At 41.8% G+C, this 12,245-nt stretch overlaps 1 protein-coding gene across 1 annotated transcript in view; it reads right to left on the minus strand.

Annotated features, from left to right (window-relative positions):
- LOC137861067 (uncharacterized) overlaps positions 1-8,560 on the minus strand; it is a 29,725-nt gene extending 21,165 nt beyond the window's left edge. The window contains exon 1 of the mRNA XM_068692116.1: positions 8,312-8,560. The gene's annotated coding sequence lies outside the window, so the exon portion shown is untranslated. The remainder of the gene's footprint in view (positions 1-8,311) is intronic.
- Positions 8,561-12,245: the final 3,685 nt, after the last annotated feature.

A 12,245-nucleotide genomic window follows, 5' to 3' on the forward strand; every position in this document is an offset into this window, starting at 1 on the left:
CAGTGCAAGTCCTTTTGGAGAAACTTAAGCATCTTGTGCTAAAAGTAAAGAAGTCTTCTCTTGCAAAGTACTCATAAGTACACTATTAATTCCACTGAGAAAATAAATCTAGACACTTTGAGAGAACCAAAGTCAAAGAAAAATACTGTTATCTCCATGTCTACAATTTTTCCTCACCAGAGTGGTGATGTGCCATCAGTCTGTCTTCATCTTCACATGGCTGTCTTCAAGTTTTGTGACTATCTATCAGGGGTCACTACAATACATGAGTGCATGCCATTCCATAGCTGACCCTATTGGAGCAGGACATTGGTCTAGAAACCTGTTTATCCTGTGATCCTAGGTGAAGTATACAATTTAGAAATCATTAAGCATAACATCTACTCTCTTTCAGTAGTCCCTGAACTATTCTCAAATTCCCCATCCTCGAACCAAGTTACTTAGGACTGTTCCACATATACACACTGTTCCTCCTCATTTCCCACAAGCCTTGGCTCTTTACAATGTTTCTCCTCTGTCTCCAAGAATGGTCCAAACCCATCCCAGCATGATCAGTAAGCCAATGGTTGTGCTAGGGAACCCATCTTTACATTTCCCAATTTCTGTAATTGGCTCCACTTCCCATTAGTAATGAGAGATTTCATTGCTGCCAAGGTTGCACAGCTGAATGGGAAACCTAGGCTACCCTTTCACATAACAAACTCTTAAGCCCTACCTTTCAGAAGCTAGCTGCTGCACTGCTGAATTGCTCAACAATTGACTGACCCACCACACAAATTACAAAGCAAAAATACGAAAGACTTAAAACTTCCAAGACTTTGTTCATATTTAGTAAGTTGTTCATAACACTGTTCAAAAAGATTGCCCTTTATATATGTATATATTTTTATATGAATATAAAGTTCATATTTAGAAATTACAAGACAACCCTCTAATAAGATTAAGTCCCAGGGATTTGTGACAAGGTCGCTTTGAGAACTGTGGTTACTGCTTCTGGAGAAAGTAATTTTTTAGAGGAAATACGTCTGAAGGAAATGAGCTTAGTTTTCCATTTCACAACCATTCATAGGGTTAACTCCGGGCACACATTCTAGTGCTATTGCCCCTGTTCTTATCTCTGAGTGGGAAATGCTGCCTCACCATATGCACAAGCATTCATGTAGTAACAAAGCTTCTAGTTACTTGGCACCATTTCTTCAGTAACTTTTGCATCTGTACTTTGTGATATAACAACACATAGCAACTCATCTAACTGGAGGATAAAAAAGATGGGAAAAATTCTGGACTGATATGCTTGCACTACTTTGCTATCCTTAGTAAAATCACACTTTCTATGTACCACCACCGAAGAGCAGGGAGGATGAAGAGGCATAGACTGCAGGCAGAATTTGCTTCTGAGTTTCTGCACATCCTGTCCTACAGCACAACACCAAATGCAGCATGAGGAAGTGAAACAAATTAGAAGAACCAAGTCCCAGCGGTCAGTCTTCATTGAAAGACAGGCTACAGTTGGTCTGCAACTGAAGCTAAGTTGTCTGTAGCACCTGCAATTACAGCACTTCACAAACTGAAGGGGAAAGCCTTGACCATAAGTCAATCAGTTCTGTAAAAAAAAAAATGTTAAGAGCTCAGAAAACACAAAATACTTCATTATTAAAGATGCAAATGTCTACATAAAATATATTTGCTCAAAATTCAGTGCATTTGAAGGTAACATGAATTATTCTGCTTATATTTCATTGCATATAGCTTTGAGATACTTCTATGACTCCAGTAAATTAAGATCACGTACTTTTGGTGTAGCTAAAGCTGTGCATGCATCTCATATTGCTGCTTCTGTCTCTTCTCTGATTGAGAAACAATACCTTACTACAAGCAAAACTGCTCTTAGGGCATTTACAACCTTTCTGCCTTTGAGTGTATGTACAACACAGCTCACCAGAAGATAAGGAGAATGGGCTTGTACGGGACTTCTTTCCTAAGGGAGTAATTTTTCCAGGAAGGCAGCTCTTGATACAGGGCTTCCTCATGTTGAGCTTCCTGAGCATAGGAGCCCACTATTTAGAGTAAAAGCAGCAAAGGATGGCAATTTCCTCCAGACCATGATTCACCAAATTAGCTAAAGGAACCTAAGGGAAGTGCTACAGATTAACAAGGAAACAAGAGACACAACAAAAAATGATCAGGAAAACATCCAGCACTCCCTTTACACTGACTTTGCTGCTGCTCCATTGCCTTCCTCTCTGTCATCTAACCTCTGCTGATGTTGAATACCTGCCCAACCCACAGATGATGTGCTTTGAAATCCACCAGTCTGTACCACTTAACCACAGTCACTTTCTTTAAAGCTAAATGACTAACACACCATTTCAGATGTCTCAATTGGGCACAGCAACTGAGAATGAACAGAAGCTTAGACACAGCTTTAAAATTGCAGGATATCTTTGTGGACCAATTTCATATTGAAGAAGTGTACCGCAGGCCTCCAAATACCTCATGAAGCCAGATAGGGTGCCAAAAGGGACAGGGTTTCTGTGGTTCTCTTGGCTGAAGAGGCTCATGTTTCTAGCACTGAGCACTTCCACCACAATGTGGAGACACCAGAAGGAAAACTGCTTAGCTAAGGATTAAAAAAAAAAAAAAAGATCAGGAGGCAATCACATTCTGAAACCTTGTGGCTACAGCAATGCCAGAGCAATCACTTCAGTTTCTGGGAAATATACTGTAAAGCATGATAGCAGCACGCAGGACCACTGTACTGACAAGGTTAATTAGCAACTCCAGCTAATGTTGGCTGTCTGTGGAAAGTCCACAAAGTGTGTATTTGGGAATTTCATCAGCAATACTGAAATCAAAGTGGAGAAATCTTTATCTGACCTATGAAGACATTATTTTAGTTACATCACCTAATTTGACAAAAATATGAATAATTAAATAAGTCTGCAAAAGCAAATAGAAGTGGGCAAATACATGCAAGAAAAACAAAGTAGAAGAGCAAGAGCTTTCATGCATTATGAAAGACTGGTACCTTTCTGTTTGCTTTGGGATGTTTATGGGTTTAAAACACGTGCCTCCAGGGTTTGGTTTAAAGTGGTCATTCAATCACTGAATCTGATATTTTGCATACATCGCCACAGGCTTGGAATGCTTCTTCTTGCAAGGTTTTACATACTCAGTAAGGTTTGATAGTTAAGGTTTTACTTCCTCTTGCACAAAGAGCGATAAACAGTTTGAGAGACAGTAGTGCACTGGTGACAGTCTGAATGTAGCTGTCCTTAAGAGGACACAAAAAGCATAACTCTGTTAATTTTAGCCATACAGTACAGGGGTTGAAGTGAGCGTTGTCCAAATAAGGTGACATTGAGTATGGGCTATATGCTAATTCCTCCAGAACCAAATCTGTCCTCCAGAAATAATGCTAACAGTATGTCCACATTTACCATTTCTGTCAAAAGCTTCCTCTGAGCTGATCATCTTCAGATCTGTTTAATTATCACATAACACTCCTCCAAACACTCTGGAGGTACCAGATAGGTAAGTTTTCCATTAATTATCCTTTGTTTGTGCACTAGGAAGCCCAGGACTGGATGCCTTTTCAAAGGCAGAGAGAAAAGGATCAACCTGACTGGCCAATATCTAAAAAACTCAGACAAACACTGGTCTTCTATCAACACTGCACATATTGACAAGTTGCTGACTACACCACACCTGAACAGAAACTAGTATCTTCACAGGCCAAACTGTGGCTTTTAATAGCCTAATTTCAGATTTCTAGCATTCAAGTCCTGACTTTAGTGTGAGTGCTGTGAACGACTAAAATTACATAACCAAAATCAAGGACATTCTAGCATAACCACCTTCAACCATCAAAGACAGTAGCTGATGATAGCAAAGTGTCACCCCGTAAGAAAAAAACAGAGGATCTGGTCCTTCAGAGTAAGTCACTAAGATTATTAACTACCGCATTTAAGTTCTATTTGTTAATCACCTGATAAAGGTTTCTTTTGCACTGTCCTGCATCCATTCTAAGCACTGCTGAGGACAATGATTCCACTATAAAAACCCCTAAAATCTATTTCTGAGTCCAGTTCTTTAGGAGACTCCCTGCCTCCTACCTACCAGTACAAGCCAGTTGCTCTAAACCAAGCACAACCAAAACTAACTATCCACTGTCTCATGTACAGTTCACACACCACCATGCTCTGGAAATACAAAACATTCAATACCCAGATTCATACATTTCTGAGCTACAAAATGAAGTGGTCTAGATGATGCTGTATCTGAAGCATAGAATAGAAACAAAGACCCACAGGCTGAACTTTGAGCCCTTTGCATCGTATTTTCTCCCTCACTTTGCAGAGGGGGAGTGAGAGAGCAGCTGTGGTGGAGCTCAGCAGCCCAGCTGGGGAAAACCACCACACATGCACTAGTGTGTGTTAAAAACTCATGAAGTATTTTTTGCACAGCACAGAATTCATCTGTCCTCTCACTACCACATTAGATACTTTGTGGACTAACAAGTGACTTAGACTACCTAATTAGGACTACTCAAAAATAACCCTCCGCACTTGTTTACTGACCACAAACAAGAAACCAGTCCTGTATGCACCATTTTACAGCAAAAAGCAAGCCACAGTAATGTCTCTGACCCTCTCTGTGCTCAGATAGCATACACAAGGATTAGGAGAAAGTAACAGGTCAGCTATAAAAACAAGATAGCTTGTTCGGCTTTGCAACCAAGATTTTTCAGTCTGTATCCATGGTGGAAAAGGTTGTGTAGCTCTTCTCGGAGCTATTCTTCCATCAGCCCTGTTACACAACTGTTAGGCTTGAATCTTCTTGCAATCTTCACTGTCACATGGCACGCAAAGGAAGATATCCATTTATAGCCAGATCTTTCTTTTATAGCAGTGGAGCTTATGAAAAACATTCTCTGTCTACATGGAAGTCTACAACATAAAAAGGAAATTGAGGAATCTTAGTATTACCTACCATTCACATAGTATTATTCAAGAAAGCAAACCTTAGCAAGCATCCTCCTGTCCAAAAATTGAAAAATAAAGTGCACCATATCAATAATTAACTTTAAAGAGTCAGCATTAATATCATTACTACTGCCATCGTGTTAATTTCAGGACTGATAGACATGCCACTAAAGTTAGTGGCATAGGTATTATATGTCAGGAAGGAACCATATACTGGAAATCACAAAGAACGTTTAGATGGTGCGCAGTAGAGAAAACAAATGAGCTATTTGTAGTGTGTTACCTTCCCAACCAAGCAAAGCACCCTTCCAAACACATGCTTGCAACTGAACACAATCTGCTGAATTAGCTTACTGTAGCAGTATAAAAATGATCTCCATCTTACCTCTTGTTTTAAGTAAATTAACAGTTGAGGCTGAGTGGTAAATTTGCACCAGAAACTTCCTTACACAGCGTCCTCTGGGAAGCATCATATACTTATCTCTATTCTTTCAAAAACGCTTACTAACAAGGACCATGCTCATAGAGAAAACCTCTAACCTGTAACTGCTTGAAATGAGACTGTGAATGCAATTCCCACCCCCCCGATCACACATCCCTTAAGAAAATTAAGTTTCTATTCAAGAGATTGCCAAACTGTTGATAGCTCAAGAGTAACGCACCAGATGAAAATCCAGATGATCCAACTAAAGTGGGATACAGTAAACCAATAGCTGAGATGCCCAGTTTCCTTCACAGAAACAGTGATGACTAATTATTTGGTAGATGTTATCTGTATATATAGCAAGAATATGTAGTTCTCAGTTCAGCATTCATATTAATGTTCTCCTGTACACATGCATACACACTCTTGAGCAGACAGAACTGAAAGAACGCTTTCTGTGTCACACATCAGAAAGGAACTGCCCCCAGCAACTCAACACCATCTTTGGTTTCTTCGAGGTCCGTGTCCATAAAGTAGCTTATTACAGAGACTAAAACCATTCCCAATGCCATGGTATCTTCACAAACAGCAAAGCTCGGTTCCACATTTAGAAGCACTCTAAACATGAGACATCCCACTCAGGATCCCACAGCAGATAAATGAGGCTGGCAAAACACGTAATTTACAGTCACAGCTTATGATCCTGGACAAGGCAACAAAGCACAAGGTCAGAGCCAGTGGTGTTTTTAAAAGAACAATTAAGGAGAAAACAAGATTGAGACAGTGCTAACCTAATGAAAACACTAGCTCACATATGTACTGTCATTTAGCTTCACACATGGACTTACCTCTACACTTCTTTCACAGAGGACAGCACTTCACTTTGGCCCTCCTACACACTTACATTGCTTGTGTTGATTACACCTGTAAAGGAAGGAGTGGAGGCCAACGCACAGGGAGACCCATTTTGTTTCCTATCAGAAGCACAGCTGTCATCAGTCAGCCTCATCTACCCAAGCAAGGTGAAGACTATACCTTCACACCAAGAGAGCTCATTGCAGCAAGATAGGAAGTGTTAAGCATCTTGAAACAACACTTACTTCATCTGACTAGATGCAGACTAACGACATTCAGATACTGATTTGAATCTGGACAAGGGTTTATATGCAAAAAAAAAAAAAAAAAAGGAAAAGAAATCCAGGCAAGGACAACTCACCAAACCAGAGAACAGTCAGATATAGTCTACCACCTTCCCTTGCATGATGTACACAACACATGATGGCCATGGCAAGACAAAAGGTCTTTTTTCAACTAGAGAAGCCAAATCTCTTCTACTACAGAGGCCTACAACACAAGCATCCATCAAGGTTTGTTCACCTGGGCTCATTCATTCAACAACATTTAAAGCAGAGCATCAATGCAGAGATGTTGGACATTTATCTTTCCAATGCATCATCAAGACTAACAAAATCTTCTATTTTAAGAAAGCTTTTCTGCCAGTTTCTGCCACTTCTGTCAGGATATCTGCTGTATGTGAAGAATGATTCTTTCCTGGCACAGTATACTTTTACTAAAAAAAAAAAAACCACAGTATTTTCAACACCCTCCTGCAGATGTCTGCTCATCTTTTCACACTCAGAAGATTATTTTTCATTTTCAGGTTACATAGTAAAATCGATGGGTTTAGAGATTTAAAGCACTTAATAGATATGCTAACATGACATGGATGATAGAAATATATTTTTTCTTCACAGCCTTGAAGGTTATTTGCATGCATACAACTGTTCATGGTCTCTAAAGAGCAGAGAAATTTATGTGAAACTCTGCTAGTCTCAATTACAATGCTTGTTACAGATCACAAATAGCTTTTCTCCAGAGAAAACCTGAACAGACTGTAGGGGTCAGCAAAGCCAAGCTAACAGTATTTCTCTTCTCATCCTTTTGCTTAACACTACAGAAGCAAAAATTCCAACCTGAACCCCACTACAGCACTCTCTTTACTGAACAGCTGCCCTGCGTTTGTCCACGACATTATATCTGCCCCGTTCACAACACAAAGCTTCAGACCTGCCTTGGCAAGACAAAAGTAGTGAAGGACAAGGCAGCTCTCACATTTGCAGTTATCACTTGCTCATCACAGTCCTGCTCCCCACTTTATGGCCACAAAAGCCCTGGGGACCAGCCCTTTTCTCTCAGAACCCCTTTTCCCCCCCCCCATTGTTTTTATTCGCAACTCAAGTACCCATGCCTTTAATGTCAGCATTCATTTTCCTTCTTTTTCTCTCACGTCCTCTGCATGGTCACCTTGGTAAAACCTCAGGGTCGCTCAGGCCTTGTTCCCACTCTGTCATCTGCCTTTCACAGAAGGACGCTTTCCCCAATACCTCAGACACTGGTTTATACAGGTGGGGAGGCAGATAGTTTTGGAAGAGGTCTGCCAACTGAGAGAACCTTTCTCCACAGCTGAGACACAGGCCAGTAGGGAAGAGGAGAGGCTTTCTTCATATTGCCTTTGACTCTCACATTGGGAAAATGGCTTTTCTGTTATGAGCTGCACAGCCTCGCTATTTCTACTTAGTGAAAGTTACAGTAATGCCACCGGTACCTATCCCAACCTGTTTCTACTTACCACAGGGCTTAATTTGAGTTCACATTAAGGCACCTTTTTCACACTGCCTGTTATTCAAGCTTAAGGAGTAGTTAAGCACATTCTGCAAAGTCAGGCTTAACTGTAAGCACTTGAGCTTCTGAGTTGGTTGCGGGTTGTTTTTATTTATTATTTGTGTAAGGCCTGGAAAGGGAGCTTAGAATCCACAGAAGTAATTTCACAGAAAACAGAGAAGGTGAAAGAAGTACTCCAACTCCTCAACATTAAAGAACTGTAAAACCCAGGAACACTTACCTGCCAGCTCCTGAACTTGAGTCACTTCCACACGGCTTCACAGTGCAGTCATACCACCAGGCTCTCACTGTACTGAGGAGGCACCAACAACACAGCTAGCTCATAGAGTCACTCAAACTATTTCACAGAGAGGGCAGAAAACACGAAGAAAAGGCAGCCCACCAGGGAGCACTGAGTCCACTTCACCATGACAGCAGAAAAGCACCCTAGAGAACCTGAGCCTCAAACTACCCCCAGGGAGGTACTTCCACACACGTCCTCAGGATTCCTATATAGCAAAGGTCAAATGACCCACAGCTGGCCGGTTTCACTTCACAAGGGTGGAGCCAAGACACCTTGTGGAATAGGCTCATCTACCTAGCTTCAGTCTTTTAAGGTCAATTGCTCCTTATCACCAGTAGAAAGAACCTGACAAGGGGCTGAGTGGTTAGGGTTGACCTAATGAATGAACTGCAAAAGGTGCACAAGGGTCATATTTCTGTTAGACATTCTGTGAGGAAAAGTAGTACAGAGCCTGTTAAAATAAATAAATAGATAAATAAACAAATGAAAGAAAAGAAATCAAAGAAAAAAGAAAATGACCTTAAAGGCAAAATTGCTATCATAGATTTTCATCTGTCTGGTCACGACAGATGAAGAATGTAGCAATCAGAATGACTTTTCTTGGCACTAATGTTATTTAAATCCGCTTTTCTGAGATGTCTTCTTGATGCAGGACTTTCCAAAATCTAGCGCCGTGACCTCTGACTACACTATTTACTTCCACTGTGTATGAGCTATCACGTACGAATGCCAGGATCCGGATCCTCACTCGCTATTCAGGTCAAGGACTGGGCTGAAGGTTTGGGCTTTGATTTGGGTACATGCCTACCTTGCTGCTTCCTGGCAGGTCATGGGAAGAAGATCGGCTGGCCTGGGGGAGCTTATGTACATTAGGCTTTTAGGCTGCAGCCAAAGTGTTCCTCTAGATCTGGAAGTCTGAAGAGGGTTGCAGTCCCCAAGCTCAGATACAACCGCGTGTTAGTCTGGTGCAACCGTTTTTTGTGTTCCCTGCACTGGCTGTTGTTTCACGTCCTCTCCAGAGGCGAGGGCATGTGTCTCTTTTGTGCTCCTTCGTTAGTAAACAAAGCAGGAGAGATTAAAGCCTCTTTCTTCAAGTCAGTAAGATACTGGGCTACAAAGATGGCCAAGGGCCTAGAGGGGAAGGCGTATGAGGAGCGGCTGAGGTCACTGGGCCTGTTCAGCCTGGAAACGAGGCGGCTGAGGGGAGGCCTCGTCACAGTCTACAGCTTCCTCATGAAGGGGGGTGGAGGGGCAGGTACCAATCTATTCTCTCCAGTCACCAGTGATAGGACCCCCGGGAATGGTGTCAGCCTGAGGCAGGGGAGGTTTAGGCTGGACATCAGGAAGGGGTTCTTCACGGAGAGGGTGGTCGCACACTGGAACAGGCTCCCCAGGGAGGCAGCCACTGCACCAAGCCTGTCGGCGTTTAAGAAGCATTTGGACTGTGCACTTAGTCACGTGGTCTGAAGTTTTGGGTAGACCTGTGTGGTGCCAGGAGTTGGACTCAATGATCCTTAGGGGACCATTCCAACTCAGGATAATCTATGATTCTATACCTGCCTTTGGTTTCAGTGAGAATTCAGGCCCTGAAAACAACCGAAGTTTCTTCTGGATGGTGTTTTTTTCTGAATAGGATAACTTCATTTCCCTTTTGAAGACTGAAGGCTCATAGTCGTCCTCCCACTCTTCGTCCTTCGGTCATTCTTCAGCTTCCCCCCCCCCCTCCTCATTTAGTAGTCTCTGGGCCAGATGTCAGAAAGTTGTGTCTCATGCAATAGTCAGCAGTTATCTCAAAAAACTCCCCCCTATTCTCTTATCTCCCAGACCCGTGTCTCAAGGTTTACCCTTCAAACCCTCTGTCGACATGAACTGCTAGACCATCCTTTTGCAAGATACAAGGACTATATACACTAACCACTCTGTTTCTCTTGGACTTGCGGTTATTTATACAAGAGGATGTAAGACAGAAGGTCGCATTTCATTATGAGGCCCTAGCATTGTTCCATATTGACACGAATCAGATGAACATATTTCACAGGATGATATTATCATTTCAGACAAATATGATCTACGTAGCGTGAAGTGTTCCGGCATGCTTACAATCTGCCAAGGGCCTGAAAATGGGACCTTCATTTTAAGACTGCATGGAAAAGAAAACAAAAACAACAACAACACAGAAGGAACTTTTCCTTCACCTAAATTTTATTATTATTTTGCAACTCTTGCAGGTGTCCACAAGAAATGTTGTCCCACCCCCTCCCCTCCAAAAACAAACAAACAAAAAAATACATTGTGGCACAGAGGTGTAATTTCAGTTCACAACAGTAGATGTTCTTCTCACTGAAGCGCAGTTAAGCCCCACAAAGTGCCAAAAAACTGCCAAAACGTAATGTATTTACAAGTTAGTTTTATATGTTTGCATTATTTACTTGTCTGGTCTTGCCTGCAGGGCTTGACATTTCGGGGGGGGGGGGTGGAAGTGGGGTGGGAACATGTAATGCCGTGTGAGGTTGTTTGGGTGAATGACTGACAACATGACTTTAAAATTTTGAACTGTTTGTATAGAAGCAAAATACAGAAGAGTACGCTATCCCCAAGGGAAATGTAGAAACTACCCATTGCTTCTCAGGTTTAAAGTTAAAAGGTGTAAGCACCTGTTAAGGGGTAAGAAAAAGTGTAATCAGCTGTTTGAGTACAATCCTTACATATACAGGAACATTTTCCTCTCCAATTTCCAACTTGGAGTGCAACATTTTTCATCTTGCTCTTAGAAGAGGTTTCTGATTCTAACAACGGTTCCTAGTGCAAGTTTCTGGAGAAGAGAGAAGCAAACCAGTCCTGACTGCTTTGAATGGGATGGAGAGAGCAAACAAATGTAAATGAAGAAAATAAACCCGTAGGAACGTTTCCAAATAATTGTCATTGTCCAAAAGCTTTGAATTGGTTGAATCCTTGAAAGGTAATTAATGGAAACTCAGGTAGCATCACTGAATTTGAAGGAGGCAGATAGACTTGCATCGTTGCAGAGCCTCAGTTGCAGTTTAAATGGGCACTGCCTCTAACTTCACGAGAATGAAAGAGAAAAGCAGGTCTTTCTACCATGTCAGCTACTGGCAGACTTGGGGGGGGGGAGAGAAAAAGAGTTGTTCAAATTAAAAAGTAATGTTTTCTTAGGACATTTCACCCAATATGTAGTATTTAGGAGTAACCAGACTACAAATGAAAGGGAGGATGAAACACTACAAGGTACTTGCATGGCCTTAATTTACATGGCAATTGACTACAACCACAATCTGCAATGATTATTGAGACAGAAAAACGGGATTCCCATATTACTTAAGGGGAGTGCAATCCCTCTCAAAATATGAGGGCCCGAGGTACACACACCACTAAGACTAGGCAGCACCGAACTCAGCTGAAAAGGGAGGAGGAGTCTCTTTGGACCTTCATGTAACAGAAAGGAAACTCAGATTTTGGCCCTAAGCAATTGTTCTTAGAGACAGGCTGGGAGCTGGTTCTTTTTAACCCAGCATCCATTTCCGCATCTTCAAAGCTAAAGAAATGTTTGATTGCTCTGTTGAATCGTGTTCCAGGCAGAAAAACTCATGCTCCTATTAGAAGAAAGAGCTTAATGTCTTGCTTGGGTCCTAAAGATGAGTTTGGCATTCAGACGTACCCCCTCCAAGACAAACAGCTACCTTTACTTTGTGGGGCTCCTATTCTGCATAAGAGATTCATAGCTTCAAGCTTCATGATGTCTCCTCTCGATGAAGGGAGGAGGTTGGAGACGCATAAGAGGGCAAGACAACTTCCCAAACTACATCACATTGCCACAAAACTACCTCAGCATATTCCTGCCAAGGCACAAAAC

This window comes from Anas acuta, chromosome 1 (assembly GCF_963932015.1).
Source record: "Anas acuta chromosome 1, bAnaAcu1.1, whole genome shotgun sequence".
NCBI lineage: Eukaryota > Metazoa > Chordata > Aves > Anseriformes > Anatidae > Anas > Anas acuta.